We start from the raw sequence: 24,425 nt of genomic DNA on the forward strand, positions 1-24,425 counted from the left end.
AAAAGTCTCACATTAAAATTTCCAGGAACCATGGTTTAAAATTTTTTTATGACAAGATACAAATGACTACAAAATCATATAAGTACGAAGACTCATTTAATAAATATTAAGATTAATATATATATATATATATTTATATTAATATCGTTTAAATTAGCTATATACCAAATAAAATATATAAATATTTTAATTTTGAAATTTTCTTTGAACATTTTTTTTGAAAAAAAGCTTTGAACAAATATTGAAAATTTAATAATTAAATTTTAAACTTTGCATTGATTTTTTTTTTTAAATTATAAATTACAAATCTATTAAACATCACACAATGAAATTTTTTGCTATCACGGATTCAAAGTTTTTGTTATAAAAAGATACAAATGATTAAAAAAAAAATTGATTAGAAAAAAGTATTTAATAAATATCAATATTAAAAATATATTATATATTAAATTTAATTATAGGCCATAAAAATAAAATATGTTAGTTTGGATTAATAAAATTTATTTATGTATTCGCATCAATTTGATAATATACGTAATAGTTACTGATTTTTTTAATATTTAATATATATTTATTATTTCATAATATGTAAAAGAATATATAATACATGAAAGTAATTTATATATAATGTAATATCCCGCGCAAAGCGCGAGTCTTAACCTAGTGTATATATATTTGATCAAGAACATGATCAAATAACTTAAAATAACTGCTAGATTTTGAGGCTATAAACAATTTACTAAGAATTTATATAATTTTTTATATAAATTCCAGGAGTCTATATACATGTAAAAATTCTAAAATTTGGTAGACGGTAAATCAATGTTTCATTGAACTCATGATCGATCCTACTAAAATATCAGGAATGGATAAGAGAAAGACCAGAACTTTGAGATGCTCTTGAACCTCATCAGAGATTTAGCAGGCAAACATATACATCACATAAGCTCATATGTTATTATTATTATAATATTTTTGATATATCTTGTAGTTGAAGAAGAAACCAGAAATACATTATTTTTCAATCCAACGTAGTGCTAAAACGGGTGGTGTATCAAGGTCTCTTGCAAAGTATATCCCCTCAATTGTTGCCGTCCATATACGTATCTGCCCACATCGAGGGATAAGCCTTGGTCCTGCTTTGTACATTTGAACGTCATAAACAAACTTGTTGTTATTGTTAGTTCCTTGCCTTAACAAACAATTCCATGTTGTTAAATAAAAGATCTCGTCATGGAATGCGATGACATATGGAGTAGCATTGAAGGCCATGTTTTTTATGCCTAAATCATCCCTGTTAGAATAACAATGGTACTCGAGAATTCTACCAGGACCGAAAAGTATGTAACTGTAACTAATATAAAAAGTATGAGGTAATTCATTTTTTTTTTCTTTTGATCTAAATGATCACGACTGGTGTAACAAAGGCATATTAACGTGTAGTATTTATATATTTTTTTCCTGTGGAACATCTTTTCGGCTAAAGTAATAAATACCATTATACTTTATTAGTTAAGTTTTTTTCTTGACTAAACTTTATTAGTTCAGTTTTTTTCTTGACTAAATCTTTTAGTAAAGTTTTTTCTTGGCTAAACTTTTTATTATATATAATAGGGTTAAACCCGCTCTACGAACGGGTACACAAATATACAAATAATTTAAATATATTTCAAATGTTTAATTAATTTCTGGCTAAAAATTAAATTAATTTTATATTTTTATCACGTCAAATTTATCTATTTATTTTACAAATCGTAAACTTAGCTAAACAGAATCAAATTATTTTACAAATCAAATAACAAATCATAAAATAGAATTTCTTTAAAGCTTGTTCTAATTTAGCTTCTCACAATATGTCACTTAGACTATTTTTAACAAAGAAACATCTAACTAATAAATGTAGTCTTAATCTAAATCTAATGTTAAATTTTCAAAATTGCCTTTCACTTTTATACACAATTACACACAAAAGTAAAAGGGTATTATCGTAAACTAAACTTGTCATCATCTGTCATTGTCGTGGAAATTCATCCTCTGTCGACTCTAAACACCATTTTTTTTCTACAAAAACAAATCTTTTTCTCTTCTCTTATGTGTTTGCCTCTTGAAATTTTCCGCCAAAAATCTCCGATTTCACACAATCAGATTTCGAATTGTGAGCTGTGTCAATAAATAGTCTCTCTGATTGATTTAGAGACTTAAGGGTAACGAAATATTGGTGCAGAGAAGAGTACTGAGTTGGAGAAGTGTTTGGAAGTCGTTTGAAGCGGTTTCAGCGTATAGTTTGCTCTTCTCCTTCACCCTTCTCCTCACTCTCAAGCTTGATCATGTTCTTACTCAATCATGGTGGTCAGTTTCTTTCTCTTTTTTTCGTAATTGCTGCCTGTACTTCTCTTTTGTATAGCCAAAGTTGGGATAATTATCTAAATCAGTCGATGGATTTCTCTGATATTGAGTTTTGACTAAGTTTAGTTTGGGTACAAACAATAAAAACTGAATCCTTGTTTGTTTAGCGATGTCTAAAGTAGAAGCCTTTATCATCCCGTGGCTCTGTTTTTTGCAGATTTATATTTACACCATTGTGTCTGTTTCGTGCTGTAATTTCTCGTGGTAGATTTCGCTGTCTGCTCCATCTATGACATCTTCTGTGGTTATCACCTTTTCTCTTTGTTAGCGTCATGTTGTTTGTAGCTTTTACAGTTCTGGTTTGTGGCAGTGGGCTCCTTTTCATTCTGTTATGGCAACGCCACTGCTTGTTGCTTTTGAGATCATGCAGTGTACATCCTAAAAATCAATATGATATACTCTTTAACTCGTAATATTAATTGCGGGCGTGTTTATGGCTGGTGTGTTTTTTTTATGACAGATTTGGTTGTGTCTTTATGATAGATTTGGTTGTGACTTACGGTTGCTTGCGTTCGGATAGCGATTTTGGGACTGGACTTGGTTTCTTAGTTAGTGTTCAATACTATACCATCATTCGAAAAAATTGTAACTCGTTATGTTTTCTTTTCTTTTTGTTATTAGGGAAAAAAATGATTCTTGCTCATTTGTATGATGAGCTGAAAGGACTGTAAACAACCATGTGCATGGTAATATTCCCATAATTTTAGACCGTATATAGCTACAGCTATGATTCTTGCTCATTTGTCGTCATAGATTGGATTTGATTCATGATGATAGACCGTATATAGCTATGAATGTGATTGAATAACACAAATAGCGTTAATATTATAGCTGAAAAACATTTACTCCACTTTCAGCTAAAATTCTTCCAATCCGGTGAAACAAAATTTAATAATGTTTTAATAGTTTTACGCCGGTTACTATTCAATAAAGGGTAAATGAGTTGTTGTTTTTTTCTCATGGTTTTGGAAGAGTAACGTTGATTTTCAGTTTTCATTTTTATATTATTATTTGTTTTACTCTTCTCTTTTCCACTAAGTTACTCCACTTCAATTCTTTTCATTAACGCTGCTAAACGAAAATGAAGCATGCTACGTTAGAAAATTTGCAGGCGAAAATAGTCAGTATTGTTTTCTTTTTTTATTAGTTTGATACGGCTCATATATATATACTCCTGTTAATAAAAAAAAAGAAAAAAATCATTGTACTAGTCGGCCAATGTACCAACTTGTCTAATTTATTTAAACACCACATCAAACAAAACCGAACCGAACCAAACCAAACCAAACAAATAACAAAATAAATCAGTTGAACCAAGTGGTACAGAATCCGACCCGTACCTGAAAGCAAACTCGGGTCAAGCCCATGAAAAACAAAGCCCAAGTCACGAAATTATTGGGTTTCATCGTCGTTCTGCGCCACCTCGAGCTCCGTCTGTCTCTCTCAGGTTAGCTTCATCGATAAACCAGCTCTTCCGATTCGAGAGAGAGAAACTTTCAGCGAGACTAATCATGATTCAATCGGAATTGATCTACTATCTGTGGACTTGATCGTTGTAAACACTCACAGATAGTTTTAGAGCCTTAGACAATGTCGGCTAGGCAAGGCCATATACAGTTAGCTATTTGTCAAGCTCAGAGAAGCTAAGCAAGCGGGAGAGGCGGCTTAACCCTCACAAGCTCATCGAGACAACTCCAATCTGGAACCGTACAGGCAGTAAAGCCAATCATATAGATCCTCAGAGTTGGTGCCATCTCGCTAGTGTCGTTTTTCCTTAATGGTTACAAAAGCCTTGTGCTCTCTATGCACCTTTCTTGTATTGTTTTTGGTTTGATTATTGTCTCGGTACTCACTAGAACCGGTTTACAAAATATTATGAGCGTATCACAACAGTGCAGACAACTATGTATATGTATTTGATCAAGAACATGATCAAATAACTTAAAATAACTGCTAGATTTTGAGGCTATAAACAATTTACTAAGAATTTATATAAATTCCAGGAGTCTATATACATGTAAAAATTCTAAAATTTTGGTAGACCGTAAATCAATATTTCATTGACCTATACTCATGATCGATCCTACTAAAATATCAGAAACAGATAAGAGAAAGACCAGAACTTTGAGATGCTCTTGAACCTCATCAGAGATTTAGCAGGCAAACATCTACATCACATAAGCTCATATGTTATTATTATAATATTTGTGATATATCTTGTAGTTGAAGAAGAAAACAGAAATACATTATATTTCAATCCAACGTAGTGCTAAAACGGGTGGTGTATCAAGGTTTCTTGCGAAGTATATCCCATCAAGTTTGGCCGTCCATATACGTATCTGACCACATCGAGGGATAAGTCTGGGTCCTGCTTTGTACATTTGAACGTCAAAAACAAACTTATTGTTAGGTCCTTGCCTTAACAAACAATTCCATGTTGTTAAATTAGGGATCTCGTCATGGAATGCGATGACATATGGAGTAGCATTGAAGGCCATGTTTTTGATGCCTAAATCATCCTTGTTGGAATAACAATGGTACTCCAGAATTCTACCAGGACCGAGTTCGTTATGAATCACAACACGGTTCTTTACGCAAGCTTCTTGTGGCCTAAAGTATGTAACTGTAACTAATATAAAAAGTATGAGGTGTTTCATTTTTTTCTTTTCTTTTGATCTAAATGATCACGACTGGTGTAACAAAGGCATATTAACGTGTAATATTTATATTTTTTTTCTTCTGTGGAACATCTTTTCGGTTAAAGTATTAAATACCAGTATACGTTATTAGTTAAGTTTTTTTTCTTGACTAAACTCTATTAGTTAAGTTTTTTTCTTGACTAAAATTTTTAGTAAAGTTTTTTTTGTTGACCATGTATTTCAAGATCTTCTCTTAAAACAAGTTTGATAAGTTGTTATGTATATTTTTTTATTTCACCTAGATTTTTAACTCGCGCTACGCGCAAGTTTTTATTAATAATTAGTTTTAATTTCTTAATTTTAAAATAATAAAAAGGAAATGTTTTATATACACTTTATATGAATTTGTATTCAAGATTTATTACTTTCTCTACTTACATTTTTATACAATTATACTCTTTAAATAATTAATTTTTAGATATATCTTTGTTTGTATATGTAAATGTATAATTTTATTTATAAATGTATGCATACTGTTCATTAATCATAATTTTTTTTATAAAATATATAGATTTTTCTATTCGTATTAATTACTATATTTTTGTGAATATTTTTTTATATTTTCTTATCTATTTTCTATTTGAATAACATAAAAGATTACTCCATGTGAACAATGTCTAACTTACTATTCTATTTACAAAATGTTTACAATGAATGATTATTTTATACTTATTGTGTGTATATATGTATTTTAAATACTCTTATTTAATTTTTAATGCATATCTGATAGTAAAATATTTAGATTTATGTTTTGATCATAATAAATATTTTGATGGAACTTAAATAGTATAAAATATTTTTTAGATATGAGAAAATAAGAAATAAATGTATAGAATTTCAATTTTAACTAACGTTAAGTAATATTATATCAAAAAAAGATACAAAAACTATAATATTGAATATAGTTTTTACTTGATCTAGTTACATTATAAATTAATGTTGGGACTATGATGTTTTATTAATTCACAAATATATCTTTCCTAATTTTTGGAGTTTGTTAGAATTGCATTGTTTTAATTTATTTATTAAAATTCTTAGATAATATATTCTCCAATTTATCAATATATAATGAATCTTCTACATATCTTTTTGTTGTTGCGGGGACTATACTTTAATGTAATATTTGTTAATTATTAAATTTAACTAATTTTTTTTGTTAACATATTCAGATTTTTTTATGTTTTTATATATTTTATTGACATTTTTCCTCAAATATCTATTTTTTACAGATTTCGTTTGTGATCATTTTTGATTTTATATGTTAAGTTGGTTGATTGAATAAGGCTGCGTAAACATGGATCATCTCACTTTTATTGGTGACTTACATTAAAGAAGTAGAAAGAATCACCATGTACTTTATTTTATTAATAATGGCTATTTTAAAAGTTCTTGTAGATTATAAAATCTTTAGGTTTGTATCATAAAAACCTATCTGGTTAGTTAATGAACATTTGGATTATAATTTTCTAAAAATATTTGTGTCAGAACAAAATATACTAGTGCTGTTAAAAGTTTAATTTTGATGAGTAAATAAATATTTTAATTCATTTAATTGAAAAAGACAGTTTGAAGACAGATAAATAAACGGTCTAATTAAAAATATGTATTTTACACAAGTGAATTATATTTACCATCTTTTATTTTTAATAAGACTTTGTAAACTTATCGTAAGCAAAAACAATGATTAAAAAACTAAAATCAACCATTTTTTTTTAAGAAACTTGTGTAACCTATTATAAATTTCTATCCGTTTAATTTTTGAAATAATTAGCATATATATATTAAATTAGTTTATTTTTACTTGATTTTTTTTGTATATCTTAGTTGATATTTTAAATTTATTTTGATAATTATTTTTGGAAGTTTTAATATTTTAAAAGATATTAAACTATCACTACAAGAAAACGTAGCAGTAACAACGGCGGTTTACGACGAAATTATTTCCTCGTAACTTTACATGGGTTTTACAACGCAATTACGACGAGACATTATTTCGTCGTAAACTCCATGGTAATTTACGACGAAAGGATTTCGTCGTAAAGTCAATGTAAGTTTACGACGAAAGTACGTGGAATGCGAAATAGTTGTAAACGTTACATCGACATTACAACGAATCATGTTACCGTTATATAAAGGTGAAAACGTGTATTCATTGTGCTTTAACTTACCAAAATTCGTTGTAAAGTCGTTGTAAATGTTCCATGTAAAATCCATGTAAAACTTTTCTTGTAAAATCATTGTTATATTTCTCTATATATATATGTCATTTCCCACAACTCTCTTCTTCACAACACACAACTCTCTTCCTCTCGAACCTGATGGCGTTTAGACTCTGTTCCTCATTCAGCCACCAATTACTATTTCGAAGATGACGATAAGGAACATGAGTCATTCGTTTGTCTGCCAATTCAGTGGAGCGACAAGGAGAAGTGGACGAAAGTGCAGTTGGTTTATACTTGAAAGGAACCTCCGACCATCGTCAAAGGTTCCTCTCAAGTACAAACCAGCTGCACTTCCGTCCACTTTCTCCTTGTCATTCCACTGAATTGGCAGACAGACGAACGACACAGGTTCCTTATCGTCGTCTTAGAAATAGTAACTGGTGGCTTAACAACGCAATTACGACGAAACCAACGAAACCAAATTTCGTCGTAAACGCCATGTAATATTACGACGCAAGTATGTCGAAAAGTAAACTTTACATCGACATTACAACGAATCATGTTACCGTTATATTTAGGTGAAAACGTGTATTCAATGTGCTTTAACTTACCTAATTTCGTCGTAAATTCGTTGTAAATAATATGTTAAAACCATGTAAAATCCATGTAAAATATTCCTTGTAAAATCGTTGTTATTTTTCAACTACCCAACTCGAAAATTTCTCTATATATATGTCATTTCCCACAACTCTCTTCCTCACAACACACAAACGGGAGAAAAAAAATCCGAAAAAAAATCAGAAAAAAAAAGATTTGAAAAAAAAATCTAAGAAAAAATGGCCGGTGGCGGTAGTATTTACGAGTTACGGAGTTGGATGTATTTGCACAAAGATTCCGACGGGAGGGTGACAAACGCATTTCTGAGCGGGCTAGAGACATTCATGCACCAGGCGGGCTGTACACCGATCACACAGGAAAGCGGTAAGATGTTCTGCCCCTGTCGGAAATGCAAGAATTCAAAATTTGCACGTAGTGAAACTGTATGGAAGCATTTAGTAAACAGAGGATTTACACCACAGTACTACATTTGGTATCAACATGGAGAGGGTTATGGGGGAAATGAAGCTAGTAGTAGTAATAATAATTTTGAGGATGGTCATCATAGTGAAGAACCGAATCATTTGCATAATGAATATAATTATCATCAAGATCATGAGCAGATGGTAGATCATGATAGGGTTCAAGATATGATTAGTGATGCATTTTTAGAAACAACTACAACAATAGCTGATGGAACTGGAAATGTAGAAGAACCTAATTTGGATGCAAAAAGGTTTTATGAAATGCTAGATGCTGCAAATCAACCAATCTACACTGGTTGTAGAGAAGGTCTCTCTAAATTGTCTCTAGCAGCTAGGATGATGAATATTAAAACGGATCATAATTTACCTGAGAATTGCATGGATGCATGGGCGGAGTTGTTTAAAGAGTATTTGCCAGAAGACAACGTGTCTGCTGAATCTTATTATGAGATTCAGAAATTGGTTTATAGTCTTGGGTTGCCTTCGGAGATGATTGATGTTTGCATCGACAACTGCATGATCTACTGGAAAGAAGATGACAAGTTAGAAGAGTGTCGATTCTGCAAAAAACCACGATTCAAACCGCAAGGCCGTGGGAGGAATAGGGTACCGTACCAAAGGATGTGGTACCTACCAATTACAGACAGATTGAAAAGATTATATCAATCTGAGAGGACTGCTGCATCGATGAGGTGGCATGCGGAACATGTCCAGAGAGATGGTGAGGTTGCACATCCATCAGACGCAAGAGCGTGGAAACATTTCAACAAGGTACACGCAGATTTTGCTACAAATATTCGGAATGTCTATCTTGGGTTATGCACCGATGGATTTTCTCCATTTGGAATGTCTGGTAGACAATATTCTTTGTGGCCAGTCATTCTTACGCCGTACAATTTACCGCCGGATATGTGCATGGAACAAGAATTTCTATTTTTGACCATATTAATCCCTGGGCCGAAGCATCCAAAACGGTCTCTTGATGTTTTTCTTCAACCGTTGATAGAAGAGCTAAAGCAATTGTGGTCAGAAGGGGTGTGGACGTACGATTGTTCCTTGAAAAACAATTTTACGATGCGAGCAGTTCTGCTGTGGACGATAAGTGATTTCCCTGCTTATGGGATGTTGTCTGGCTGGACAACACATGGAAGATTATCTTGTCCATATTGTCTTGGATCGACGGATGCTTTTCAACTGAAGAATGGTAGGAAGAGTTGTTGGTTTGACTGTCATCGTCGCTTTCTTCCACTTGCCCATCCGTACAGAAGAAATAAGACATTGTTTTGGCACAAAAAAATTGTCAGAGACGGTCCTCCTCCATATCTCACCGGCCAGCAGATCGAAGCAGACATTGATTATTACGGAGCTCAGGAAACAGTTAAAGTTGGAGGAAATTGGCATGTTCCTGGAAATATGCCTGATGGATATGGTGTCTCACAATTGGCATAAGAAGAGTATATTTTGGGAGCTAACCTATTGGAAGGATCTTCTCTTACGCCACAATCTGGATGTCATGCATATTGAGAAGAACTTTTTTGAGAACATCATGAATACATTACTTAACGTCCCTGGGAAGACAAAAGATAACAAAAAGTCAAGGATGGACTTACCTGATATTTGCTCAAGAAGTGAGTTACATATCAAGAGCAATGGAAACGTTCCTGTTCCCATCTTCCGGTTGTCATCAGAAGCCAAAACAACCTTGTTTGATTGGGTTGCATCAGAAGTTAAGTTTCCTGATGGTTATGTTTCAAATCTGTCAAAATGTGTTGAACGAGGTCAAAAGTTCTCCGGAATGAAGAGTCATGATTGTCATGTGTTTATGCAACGACTTCTTCCATTTGCTTTTGCCGAGCTCCTTCCAGCAAATGTCCATGAAGCACTTGCAGGTAATTATAAAACGTTAATATATATACATATGTTATGAAATGTTATTAATTTGATTACTTTTGCAATATACAGCCATCGGCGCTTTTTTCAGAGATCTCAGCACACGTACGTTCAAGGAAGAAGTCATCGAACAACTTCATCATAACATTCCGATCATATTGTGCAACCTGGAGAAGATATTTCCTCCTTCATTTTTTGACGTCATGGAGCATCTAGTTGTCCACCTACCATATGAAGCATTGCTTCGTGGACCTGTTCACAACGGATGGATGTATCCGTATGAGCGACAGATGAAACATTTGAAGGGGAAAGCAAGAAATCTTGCAAAGGTGGAAGGTTCAATAGTTGCGGGAAGTTTGACAGCCGAAACATCTAACTTCACATCATACTACTTTGCTCCAACTGTTCGTACGAGGAAAAGAGTTCCTAGAAGATATGATGATGGTGGAGTACCGACATCATATCCAATTGATGGTGTTCCTGACATTTTCTGCGAAATTGCAAGGTTTGGTGGTAAAACGAAAGAAGTATGGTGGTCATGTGAAGAGGATAAACATAGTGCCCACACTTATATTCTGCTCAACTGCGAGGATGCAATGACCCGTTACTTTGAAAGGTAAATATTTTTGTGAATGTTAATTATATGAATTGCAGTTAATTATGTATGACTTGATTATTTGTTTAATTTGCAGCATGTTTGTATCTCAAGTTGAAGAAGCAATACCAGGAATATCTGCAACTGATGTGGACACACGTAAAGATAAGCACTTTGTCAAGTGGTTAAAATCACAGGTACGTAATATATCTCATACATTGATTAATTAAGTAAGTGTTTTGATACTTCAATATTAATTAAGAATAACTGCTTTTTGCAGGTTGATTACGACGATCCTTATTATCCCGTATGGTTTCACGAATTGGTTCAAGGTCCAGTTGCAAAGGTCACCACATCACCTATGTATTTCACACGAGGATTTACCTTTCACACATACGAGTATGGGAGACATCGGGCAACGAGTAACTACGGAATATGTGTGAAAGGTGAAACGGACTTTTACGGGATCTTGCAGGAGATTATTGAAGTGGAATTTCCGGGGTTATTGAAGCTAAAATGCGTCCTCTTCAAATGTGAATGGTTCGATCCTGTTGTGAACCGAGGGATTCGGTATAACAAATTTGGTGTTGTGGATGTCAATTTTGGGAGAAGATACAACAAATTTGAGCCTTTCATTTTAGCTTCACAAGCCGAGCAAGTAAGCTTCCTTCCTTATCCTCGGCTTCGAACTTCCGGGATAAACTGGTTAGCTGCTATCAAAATTACACCTCGTGGACGCATTGTCGCTGGAGAAGAACCGCCCTTGCAAGAAGAAGACGCTATCAATGAAGTTGAGGTACCAGAACAACCAACTGATGAAATCCTTTTGATCGACCCGCAAAACTTTCAATATGAAGATATTCCCGAAGATGCGACAGATGAAGCACGTGAAGACGAGTTCGAGAGAAGCGACGATGATGATTGTAATGATAGTGATGAGAACGAAAACGATTTAGAGTGATGTAATATTGATGAGAACGAAAACGATTTAGAGTGATGTAATATATGTCTCTGATGTTGTATTTCTCTATTGTAACGTATGTTTAAAGAAATATTGTTTTTTTACCATCCTAATGTATGTGTAACAAATGTTGTTTTATATAATATGTATTTGTGTTAATTTTAAAAAAATTATTTGGAGTTTTAGGGTTTTAGAGTTTAAGTTGGAGAAAGAGCACAAAGTAGTAGAGAAGAAGAGATATGATGTTAGATGATATGTGACTTTGGGGTTTAGGGATTTCATTCTCGGTGTTTAGGGTTAAGCGTTGTAAAATCGTCGTAAACCGATTTTTCGACGTAATTTCGTCGTAAATGGAAAAACGCGGGCCTGGTAACTTCGTCGTAAACGTGGGCCTTGTAAATTCGTCGTAAACCAATGTTTCGACGTAATTTCGTCGTAAATCGAAAAACACGGGCCTGGTAACTTCGTCGTAAATTAAAAAACACGGGCCTGGTAACTTCGTCGTAATGTTACGAGGAAGTTACGAGGAAACCGTTTTTATATATATGGGAGAAGTCTTTCAGACGAGCACTGCTCGTATCTTCCTCCCTAACTCCTCTCCCCCTCTAAGGTAACTTTCTCTCTCTATCTTTTTTTTTTTTTATAGTTTAGGTTGTTAGTTTAGGTGATTAGTTTAGGGAATTAGTTTAGGTGATTAGTTAACGGAATTAGTTTAGATGATTAGTTTAGAAAATTATTTTAAACAATTCGTTTAGGATATATATTAATTTAATTTTTTTAAATTTTCTAGATGGCTCCTAGACCGAGACCAGCAGCTCCTGCACCTACGTATGCGGATTTGTTTGGCGATGGATCTTCCTCTAGCGGTCCATCGTCTTCTTCCGGGACAGTTCCAGACTCTCACACATCTCGGAGAGTTCCTTCGACCCCTCCTCCTCTTCCATCTCAGATGCCTCCCCCACGAGCTCCACCTGTCGCCCCGGATCAGCCTGCCCCACCGGCTGCAGTTCATCCCGATTTGCGGGTGCCAGCTCATGCACCATTCGCAAGATACACCGTCGAGGATTTGCTTGCCCAGCCCGGACGAGAGGGTTTACACGTTCTGGACCCCGATAGACCCCCGGGTACTTATTGGTAAGTACATAAAATTATTAATTTTAAATTTAAAATCTTTGATCAATTTTTTTAACAAATTTGTTATATTTGCAGGTTTGGGGCTAACAACCGTGTTAGCCGGAGCGTTTCAGAGACGATGAAGGGATATTATGACGGCCCTTATCCCAACTGGACCATGACTCCCGATCACGTCAAGACGACGTGGTTTAAATGTTTTGCGGTAATTATATTTACATATTATTAATATTTATATTGTTAATTAAATAATTATTATTTTTTTTTCTAATCTTTTAAAATGTTTGTTTTTTCAGCAAAGGTGGAACTGGTCCGTAGGAATCACCGAGAGGGTGAAGAGCGAATTTATTGCAAAGGCGAAAACTCGTCTTTGCAACACCGTCTCCGATTGGAAGGACAAGTGGGAGATTTACGGCTATGAGGGGAAGCCGAGCGGGGTCACAAAGGAAGCATGGGATGGCCTCATCACCTATTGGAACGAACCCAGCTCCATCCGCAAAGCCAACTCCTGCTCCGCTTCCCGAAGAACGAGGGATAAAGATGGCCATTTGCCCATGGTTCATAGATCCGGCCAAAAACCCCATGCCGGAATTCGTCTCGAAGCTGTAAGTTTTATTTAAATTTATAATTTTCATTATTTTAAACTTGTATTTATTAATTATATTTAATTTATTTATTATTGTTGTTTATTAGTTGGAGAAGACGGGAGTTTTGCCATCTCTCTCGGACTTATTCAAGATGACTCACGCCTCACCAGATGGGGTTTTTGTGGATCCTGCATCCGAGAAACTCTTCAACGCTGTGGCGTCTCGGGTTGAAGAGCAAGAGACGAAACTTACCCAACAGTCTGCAGATGGATTACCCGTCAAGTTGTCAACCGTAGAGGTCGACCGGATCTTCGAGGAGGTAAAATTTAATAATTTTAATTTTTTTTCTTTATTTTATTATTAACTCTAAATACGGTTTTATATATATACATATAGGTGGCTCCTAGAAAGAAGGGTAGGACGGTTGGAATAGGTTCCGTTAACGAAGTTGCAAGGGCGACTTCGTCATACTATTCGAGACGGGACCAGGACAACGATCAGATGCAGGCTCGCATGGATACCCAGCAGCAGCGTTTGGACTCTCTCGAGGGTTTGCTGGATGTGATGGCAGTGGGAAATCCAACTTTGCAGAGAGCTTTGGCGGAGAGACGAGCAGCTCTCGGGATGAGCCAGCCGGATCCCGAAGCAGGAACGTCTACAGACCCGAACCCCTCAGCCAACTACTTCGATGACCATGATGTTGGCCTTTAGTTTCCTTTTTTAATTTCTTTTGTTTTGTATAAAAAATTTAAATTCTATTTAATTAATGAATTTATAATTTTTTTAAAAATATTATTTGGTTTCATATTTAATTTTATTTCAAATATTTTAAATTTTAAAATTATTGTTTTATAAAATTTATATAATTATTATAATTAATTAATATTTTAAATATGGAGATGTAAATTCGTTGTAAAATTCCACGTTAAGTCCTCGTAACGTTTACGAGGAATTTACATGAAGTCGTTGTAAAGTCCTCGTAAAATTTACATCGACTTTACGTGGAAGCCTTACGTGGCTTTTACAACGAACTATTACGAGGTATTTACATCGTCATTTACGAGGGCATTACGACGAATAGTTTCCTTCCGCTTTACGAGGAATTGACTTCCTCGTAAACGTAACTAGGACTTTACGACGAAACCTCCGTTACGACGAGCGTTTAACAACGAAACGCGTATCGATGTTAATTCGTCGTAAAGCCCCTATTACGACGAATTTACAACGAATACCGCCCTCGTAAAAAATATGTTTTCTTGTAGTGTATGATAATTTGATATTTTAGAATGTGAATATTGTGAAAAGCTTATATCCCCTATCGTAAAAGAAATTGTGGAACTAATTTTATTTCTTTCTTTTTAAACTTCTTATGTTAAGTTTTCAATAGTTAGTGAAAAAAAATCTAAATTTTAAAATAACTTTTACAATTTTTAATTTATCCTTTTGTTGTTTTGTATTGATTTTTACGTTATTTATACATGCATGATTATTTTCTTTTAAATCATTTGTTCTTTTTGTTACTTAATAATGTTATGTTAATTTAAAATATTTAATTTATATATCAAGTCAATTATTTTAAATAAAAAATATATTTTGTTTAATTTATTCAATTTAATTTTTTTTTAGAGAAATATTTTTCTAACATTTTTATTTAAAATATCAAATGAGAATGCTTATCTAGTATACTATTGATGTTATTGTCAATTCTTTGTGAACACTTTGAATAATATATAATCTCAGTTTTTAATTTCTATTATTTTAAATTCATCTTTATTATCTATAATTCTCGTATTCTTTAAGATTAATCTTTTGTTAGTTAATTTTATGTCAATTTTTCAAATTTTTATTTTATATATCAAACTGATTCCTTTGATGATTTTGCTTGTTTTTCATGTTTGCTAAATGTAATCTTAATTTCCTTTTTATTTTGAAAGATAATGTTATAAAAATATTCAAAAATTATTAAAAATACTTAAGATGACAAATTATTTTTAAAAATGTTAACTAAATGGTGATTTAACATATTTATTTGGTGCCTGGAAATAATATGTGGTCACTCTCAGTGCTTCAGATCATAAGCTATACAGTATATGTTATTAATGAATATTTTCGATAGCGTAAAACCTAAACTTCGTGTTTTAAGTTTATATAGTTATAATTGTTTGAGAGTCATATATTGTGAAATTAATTATTAATATTTTAGTTATTTTATGTTAGTTTTCGAAATATGTTACATTTATTAAGTTAATTTATTTATTATGTTTTACTTTTGTTAGTTTACCAAATTTATTATTAATTTCTATTTTATTTTGAAGTTAATAATTTTCAGAAATATTAATATTTTAAAAATAATAATAATAAATTTTCCGAAATATTAATATTTTTAAAATAATAAATTAGAATGCTAATTTGTCATATTGTTTTTTTATTCAAATATGATTATTATTTTTCCTATATTTTGTTTTTGTCAGCTATTATTTTTCCTATATAAAAATTGAGGATATAAGCCATTGAAGGCGTTCACGTAGTATTTAAAACAACCAATCGTAATATGACAAATCAGATTTTTAATTTAAATTTTCAAAAATGTCAATATTTAAAAAAAAACTGTTTATTTCACAACAAAATAGAAATCAATATCGAATATGGCTTACAAACAAAAGTAAAAACATTATACACATATTTTAAAATAATAAATTATAGTGCTAATTTATCATATTGTTTTATTATTTTTACTCGTTGTTCTAGATTTATATTGTCTTGTTATATAAAATTCTTTTATTCTTTTAATTTTGTTTATGTTAACTCCAAATTTTTTTTTTATATATCATATATACTATTTTCTTTTAGGGGAAATTTCATGTTTACCACTTTCATGGTACCACTTTTCATCTTTACCACCACTAAAAGAACATTTTCAAAAATACATTCTTCACTAAGTGGTAAAAGACTATTATACACTTGTTCTCTATATATATAATAAATCTTTATTTAAATAAATGAAAAAATAAAAAATACTTTTTTAATGTTTTCAAATTATACTTTTTCAAATTCGAACTTTTTTTAATTTTTTTTTCGAATTTATTTTATTCTTTTTCAAATTTTCTTTTTGAAAATCAAAAATTATGTTTGAAACTATTTTTTATTTTTGTTATATTTTATAAGTATTTATTTATACACTTATTAGAATCTTAAATTTCATATTCCAAAAATCCTATCCACCCCCCCTCAACTCTAAACCTTTAGTCTAGATTATTTAACCCTATGAGTATAAGCGTCTTTTACCTTTCATTAAAAGTGAAGGTAAAAATGAATAGTGTAAACATGAAAATGGTACTATGGATGTGGTATTTGTAGCAATTTCTCTTCCTTTTACTGATTTTTGTTTGATTGTTTATTAAAATATATTGATTTCATATTATTTTGAAAGAAGCATGTTTTTGGAAATCCTGAAATTTGTTAAAATAATAAATAAAATGGTGATTTGATATATTTTTCTTAACTATTTTAAATAATATGTGTAAAGTCTCTCTGATTTATAGCCTTAAATAATATATTGTATTTGTTATTTTGTTAATATTTTCAATTTCATATAGCCTAAACTTGAAATGCATATTTTTTAAATGTATATATTTATAATTATTTTGGAATTTTTGCATTTTCAAATTAATTATTATATATGTTAAATTTCGAAATTATTGCTCACAAAAAAAATTCGAAATTATTATATATATGAAGTTAATATTTGTATAATGTTTTTACTTTTGTTAGTTTGCCTCTTATTTGATATTGATTTCTATTTTGTTATGAAATAAACAATTTTTTGGAAATATTGACATTTTTATAAATAACAAATTAAAAATCTGATTTGTCATATCATTTTTATTGTTTTAAATTTTCTTAACTTATTTGAAATTGCTTTATGTTTTACTATGAAATAAACAGTTTTTGGAAATATTGACATTTTTAAAAATAATAAATTAAAATACTGATTTGTCAAAATACGACTGGTGGATTTAAATCCTACGCGGGCGCTCTCAATGGTTAATAGCATCAAATTTTATATTGTATAGATATATATATATATATATATATATTTTTTTTACTATAATAGTTACCATTTTTTAAATAAGTTTGGTAGTTTAACTTATATATGTAATAGGAATTTCATTTTATTTTAAAATATTTTTTTTTGAAATTTAATTTTCTTGTTTTATACATTGTGAATTTTGAGATGTTTTTAATTTTGTTACTTTTACTATTTTAACATTAACTTACCATTTATTTTATTATAAAATTTACTTTGGATTTTTTTTGTCAGCAACTTAAACATATTCATATAAACTCTGCAAACCAAACGGGTAGCTCCACATACATATGGATAACAAACGGTAGTTGCTTTTTTGCACTGCGTGCGAGACTTTCCGACCTTGAATTAAGTGTCTATGGTATTTGAATGAACTCTGAGCTGTTGAAACTTCTCTTTATGATCTTTATGTCCTCCAAATAATTTGCAAAGACTGGCAATTCTTCTGGTTCCGAAACCATCTTCAACAACTGAGAACAATTCGTTGCAAATGTAACAGTAAATTGTCTTAGATTTCTCATACATTCCGTTTCTCAAATGAGAGCATCTATCTCCGAGTGAAGTAGCGACTGACTCACTTTTGTATTCCTCACTCCAATTAAACCATCAAAACTTTAAAGTGTGATATACCACCCTTGTCCCGAATAGATTACTTATTTTTTCCATGATCCATCCGTAAAACAACATCTCCCTGGGATAGACGGTACTATTGCTTCTACTGGTAATCAGCTTTGATTGATTCCCTGGGTAAGTGAAAAATTTGTGCCTCAACCCAAATAAATGACTTGTTTTTGCCAATTTGAGAGTGTCTCTAGAATCAATATCCATATTGCTAAAGACTTTGTTGTTTCACATTTCCATATGTACAATAAAATCCATGCAGATTGATGATCTTTCAATTCCGGAGAGACCCTCCAAAATAAATGATCCATTTGCAAGTGATTGAGTGGGAAAGATGTATGGATTCAATGGAATTCGTGCGAGCGCTCAAACTTGAACCGCCGGTAGGCATTCAAAAACACATGATTTATGGATTCCCCAGGTACTCCACATTGTGCATAAATTGTACCCCCTTGTAGTCCTCATGCTCTTAATTTTTTCTTAACCGCTATATATCATGATAACAGTTGCCATAAAAAATGTTTCATCTTAGGTCGACAGCGTAATTTCCAGCAAAAAGTTTTAGCGGAGAGACCGAAGGACCATACTCTGTTAGCGTTCTTTCTCTATCCAGGTTTACTCGTTCTACTTGATATCCAAATTTAATCGTGTATCTCCCATTTTTAGTAAAGTGCCATCCATCACGATCTTCTGTCTGAATTTGATTGAATTGGAAATTTTAGCATTTTAAAAAATAGTAAACTATACTCTCAATGACTTATAGCTTCAACTTTTATACAGTAAAGAAAATGATGATTTAGCTTATTTAGGTGTTTTAAAATAATATGTGAATATTCTCAATGATTTATGGCCCAGCTTATATATATTATATGTTATTTGTGAATATTTTCAATAGTATAGAACCTAAAATTTGAAAATCATGAGTTAAATTTATTTAGTTATAATTTTTTAAAAGCCTTGTATTTTATAAAATTAATTCTTATTTGTATTTTATTTTAAGGTTAAATTTCAAAAATGTTATATATATTAAGTGAATTTATTTATAATGTTTTACTTTTGTTAACTTAATTTGATTGATATTGGTTTCTATTTTATTTTTAAATGAAAATTGTTTAGGGAATATTGACATTTTTGTAAATAAAAATAAAAATATTGATTTGTCTTTATATAATTGTTTTTTTTTAAATCCTATGTGGACACTTTCAGTACTTATAGCCTCAACTTTGTTCTTAACATCGCCTAAACTTTTTTATAATATAGATTTATGATAAATTCCCAAATAATTAGTATATATATATGAGTCAAATTAATTTTAATTATTTATTTAGTAGTTTGGTTTTTTGATATTTAATTCCATTTGTATTCAAATAATCAATTTTGGAAAGTTTTACATTTTAAAAAATAGTAAACTAAAACTAAGATTTTTATATTTTGATATAATATTTTCTAAAATAAAGTTTCGAAATTCAACATTATAATTATGAAATATAATAATTTTATTATAAATAATTTCCCATATTTTTGGTGTTTTTAAAATATTATGTGAACATTCTCAATTATTTATTCTTTCAACTTATACATAGTATATGTTATTGTGAATATTTTCATTAGTATATAGCCTAAATTTTAAAAATCATGAGTTAAATTTATTTACTTATAATTTTTTGAAACTCTTGCATTTTAAATTAATTATTATTTTGTATTTATATTTTTGTGTTACATTTCGAAAAATATTTTATATATTAAGTTAATTTATTTATAATGTTCTACTTTTTTAGCTTAAATTATTTGATTTTGGTTTCTGTTTTATTTTGAAATAAATAATTATTGGAAAATTTAACATTTTTGAAAATAACAAATTAAAAATCTGATTTGTCATAATACAATTGGTGATTTTTAATCCTATATGTACTCCACTCTTGTTGTGCACGAACACACACACACACATACTCTATTGATGTGTGGGTTTTGGATACGGGAACATCCTACCATATTACACCGAGGAGAGAATGTTTTTTAGAGTACACAAGCGTACTTCACAGCAAGATTAAGATGGCAAACGACTTTGTCTGCAAGATTTCTTGGATCGGCTCAATCGAGCTCAGGACACATGATGGTAGAACCTCCTGCTTGTAGTATTAAAACCCAATGCTCCGAGTTTCTCAAAATATTATGAGCATATTAAAAGTGCAGACTACTATGTATTGATCAAGAACAAGCTCGTGTCTCAAAAAATAAATGCAAACTAAAAATATTCTTTTTGGGAAAAACCTTTGGATTTGAGGGCGGGTAGGGTTATGATTTGTCTCATCTCGGGATTATAGATGCATATTGTTATGCAAACAATGCATAAAACCCAACCCCGAATCATGTTGCGGCTCCCATCACTGGCAGACCCGACTCAAGTATTTTACGAGCCTTGCAATGAGATTAAAAAACTTGTTTTAAAATTGTAGTTATATTAATGTAAACTATATTAAGACCCGCACCTTGCACGGGATAAAAATTATATATATAAATTATTTTATGTATTATATGTTCTTACATATTATATATTATGAAATAATAAATATATATTAAATAATTAAAAGTCAGTAACTATTACATATATAATAAAATTGGTGCGAACGTATAAATCAATTTTATTAATACAAACAATTTTTTAAAAAAATTTGATAGGATATGTAATTAAATTTAAATGATATTAACATACATAGTATATTTTTAATATTAATGTCTATTTTTTTTAATGGTGTTTTCTACTCATATGTTTTTTTTGATCATGTGTATCTTTAATAGCAAAAACTTTAAATTACTGATAACAAAATTTTCATTGTGGGACTAATAATTTTAGTAATTGATAATTTAAAAAAATTTATCAATGTTAGTTCAAAACTTTTATCAAAAAAATTATTCAAAGTAAATTTTGAAACTAAAATATTTATTTATTCAATATGGTTTATAGTTTAATTTAGAATGATATATATATATATATACATATATATTTTAAATCTTAATGATTAATTAAATTAGACTTTTACTTATATGATTTTGTAATCATTTGTATTTTGTCATAACAAAAATTTTAAACCATGGATCGCAAAATTTGAATGTGAGACTTTTAACAATTTTAGTAATTTATAGTCATTTTTTAAAATTAAAAATATAAAATATACAGAAAAATCTAAATTTTTATAATATGGTTATTTTGTTTTTTTTTAAGTTATTTTAATAGTTTTAAATTAAACAAATTTGATAGAAGATACATTTTTTTATCAGATCTTTTTTATTCAAAATCATTAATTGTCATATATACTTTACCCACATTAGGCAATTCCGTAATCTTTATTTAAGGAAATAATAATTGACATTAATAATGAATTTATGGTTAGTTTAATAAAAAATTTATTATATAATTAGATGGACCAACCTATTTCTCTAGTAATTCTAAGAATCATCCTAGTGATGACATGTGGCTACAAAAAGAAGTCGTAATGTTTCACAAATAATATATAGGGGATTTGAATATCAAGGTCCTAATCTATATTTTTAGCAAATCAAGACCATTTGAGGATGTGACCATAAGATAACGGTTGCATGTGGCAGCACCATAGCGTAGTGGTTAAGGTTTAAAGATTTCTACATCCAGGTGTGGGATTCGAATCTCAGCCTATGCAATTTCTTGCAGATTGCCTATTATAGGAGGTCCAGGTTTCAATTCCTAGAGAAAACGATTTATTAAACAATTATGTAGACTATGAAAGAAAGACTTACAAGGGATCTTCAACATGGTGCAAGTAAATTCGGACAGGTGTGGATCTTCATAAGACGGCTCAGGTGATACACTTAGGCGTAGATCCTCATAAAGCAAGTAGTATTGTCGGTTGTCAAATCGTCTACGACTCATAACTGTAATATCATAATAAATCAGCGTTAAAAAAGATAAGAGTTGCTCTTTTTTTTGACAAAAGATAACGGTTGCTAAAATATTGGGAATGAATAAGACAATACCAGAAATTTAGCAGACAAAAATTATATCACATAAACTCATATGTTATTATATTATTTTGATATAGCTTATAGTTTCCTGAAAAAAAGAAATACATCATGCTTTATCCCAGGCTCCAAAGTAGGGCTAAAACGGGTGGTGTATCAAGGTCTCTTGAAAAGTATATCCCATCAAGTTTGGCCGTCCATACACGTATCTGGCCACATTTAGGGATAAATCTATGTCCTGCTCTGTATACTTCAACTTTATAAAAATATTCCATGTTAGCTCCTTGCCTTAACAAACAATCCCATGTTGTTATGAAAAACCAATCGTCGTGGAACTCGATGACATATGGAGTAGCATTGAAGTTTAAGTTCTTGACGCCTAAATCATTGTTTACGGAATAACAATGGAACTCAAGAGGTTTACCAGGACCGAGTTCGTTATGAAGTAGAACACGATTTTTTACGCAAGCTTCACGTGGCCTAAAGTATGCAGTAACTAATATAAAAAGTACGAGGTGTTTCATTTGATCTAAATGATTATGAGTGAACTACAAAGGCATTATTGTGTAGTATTTATAAATAAAAAAATCTGTGAAAGATCTTCTTATTTAAACTACTAAATAATATATCACCTTATTAGTTAATTTCTTTTACAAGCATGTCTTGACCATATCTTTTTAATCTTGTTTCAAGATTTTTTCTTAAAATAAGTTTAACAAGTTGATAAATATCTTTTAAGTCTTGTTTTTCTTAGAAAAACAATATTTTAAAGATTTTCTCTTAAACAAGTTTTAAGATTAAAAAAAAAGTTTTAAGATTTACCACGTGGAACCAAAAACTATATATATAATGTTAATTTTTTCTCTTCTTATGACAAGTGGCAAGGAGGTTTGATGACACGTGTCCTTTATGAATTATTTTTTTACATTTTATGTTTTTTTTTCTTTTAGATTATTGTAATTTGGTCCGATACTTTTTAATTGTGCACCATTTGATTCTTTTCACAGTAACCGTAATTATATGAAGTTTGAGAATCTATTTTATTGATCGCTAAAATTCAAAAAAAAATAAAAACATATATAAAATAATATAAATATATTTTAAATATTTATTTTATTAAAGCCATTGATGCAAAGTCCTGTTCATGTAGCCTTGTAGGCACGTGAGGCTTTTCAAACTCGATTCCTTGCAATGAAAAGACCCAATACTCCGAGTTTATCATCTCAAAATATATGAACATATAACAACATTACAGACGACTATGTATTGATCAAGAACAGGATCGTGTCTCAAAAAGTATGCAAACTAAAAATATTCTTCTTGAACAAAAGTGTTGGATTTAAGAGTGGGTTACGGGTAGGGTTATGCTTTGTTTCATATCAGCATTATAGATACATATTTCTCCACAAACAGTGTATAAAACCCAGTCCCCAAGAACAACCATGTTGCAAAATGTTAAAATGGCTTCAAAATAGAGAAAGTTTCAAAAAAAAAGTTAAAAAAATAAGAAAACAATTATGGTAAGTTTAATATAATATAACCATGAAAAAAAAAATTAAACTAAAATAATAACACAGCTTTTGCGGTTGGTAACGGTTGTTGGCGTTTTGCAACAATCACAAAAACGCTATAATCCCTTCAAAACGCTCCAAATCTCTTAAAATGAAAAGCTGGTTTGCGTTCGCGGTTGCGAATAGATAAATAATAATAAAAATATTTCTATAATTATTTTAAAATTGAAAGATTATAATTAAATAAATATATATATATATATATATATATATATATATGTATTTTAATTTAAATTCATTAACAATATCACAATTTATTTTATAAAACCTTTAAACCAATAATGTTCACTATAATTTTTTAAACATTAACATTCAAAACAATTTTTATTGAAATTTTAACTTTCATCTAAATAAAAATAAAATAGAAATATAATAATAATATTATTAATTATATTATATTAACTAGGTTATAATCCGCGTCTTGCGCGGAATGAACATTACATATATAAATTATATTACGTATTATATATTTTTTACATATTATGAAATAAAAATATATATTGAATAATTAAAAATTCATTAGTTATTACATATATAATTAAATTGGTGCGAACATATAGATAAATTTTATTAATCCAAACAACAATTTTTTTCTATTTGATATGGTATATAATTAAATTTAAATGACATTTACATA

The 24,425-nt window shown here is 30.3% G+C and overlaps 1 long non-coding RNA gene across 1 annotated transcript; it reads left to right on the plus strand.

Moving 5' to 3' along the window:
* Positions 1 to 12,760: 12,760 nt before the first annotated feature.
* Positions 12,761 to 14,679, plus strand: LOC111210109. The gene is made up of 2 exons (XR_007329236.1): positions 12,761 to 12,929; positions 13,005 to 14,679. It is a non-coding gene; the product is annotated as an uncharacterized LOC111210109 (long non-coding RNA).
* Positions 14,680 to 24,425: the final 9,746 nt, after the last annotated feature.

Source organism: Brassica napus, chromosome C9, assembly GCF_020379485.1.
Source record: "Brassica napus cultivar Da-Ae chromosome C9, Da-Ae, whole genome shotgun sequence".
Classification (NCBI taxonomy): Eukaryota; Viridiplantae; Streptophyta; class Magnoliopsida; order Brassicales; family Brassicaceae; genus Brassica; species Brassica napus.